Consider the following 844-nt stretch of genomic DNA (forward strand, 5'->3'; position numbering starts at 1 on the left):
GACAAAAAAAATATGTGTTTAAATATTCATTTTTCCTCCACCACCAGTGCCACTCTAGACAATCGCCAGCTGCAGGGAGTATAAGAAGAGATCGGGCAACGCAAACCCAGTCCTGACTTCAAGTGCTAGAAATGTAGGTGCCATGAAGCTCCTATCAAGCTGCTGCGTTTGCGTGACGCTCGATTCCATGTGCCACTGTCCTGACCATCACATCCTCACAGACCTTAGGAAATACGCTGCTGTCTCCAGCTGTGGGAAGGGGAAAGCAGTTGTACCACCATCCGGGAACAATTTTACTATCTACCTCTCTTCTCCATCACTGATTTTCAAAGCTACAGTAATTTGTACTGACAGGATCCCTGTCAATTCAAGACAGCATGAATTAATGATATTAATTTCCCTCCCATTCTTGAAAAAGATACCAGCAACAATAAAATACCTCTGCTAGCTTCACACACTGCAGCAGAACAGCTTCAGAAAGTAAATTAACATTTTCAAAACTATAATTCAAAGAACCAAACTTTTTCAGCATACAACCCCCACATACTGGATTGGCTTGACCCCTGCATCAGATGATCATTTTGACTCTTTATCACATCATAGTGGATCTCAAGATCCTAACATTGACTAATGCTTAGTAATTCCAGAATTGTTTTCATACTGGCCAAAAATATTTAGAGCAGCATCTGAGTACCGAATAACTAGCAGTCCTAGTGCAATGCAAACTGGCAAGAGTGCAATACCAAATCTCCCTACAGAATAGCGAAGTAACTGCCCCTTAAATGGGGTAATGAGAAGATCTTACTCTGCGCCCCTGCCAAACCTAGCTCTCACAGGCAGGGCC

This window comes from Buceros rhinoceros, unplaced genomic scaffold (assembly GCF_000710305.1).
Source record: "Buceros rhinoceros silvestris isolate BGI_N320 unplaced genomic scaffold, ASM71030v1 scaffold44543, whole genome shotgun sequence".
Taxonomy (NCBI): Eukaryota; Metazoa; Chordata; class Aves; order Bucerotiformes; family Bucerotidae; genus Buceros; species Buceros rhinoceros.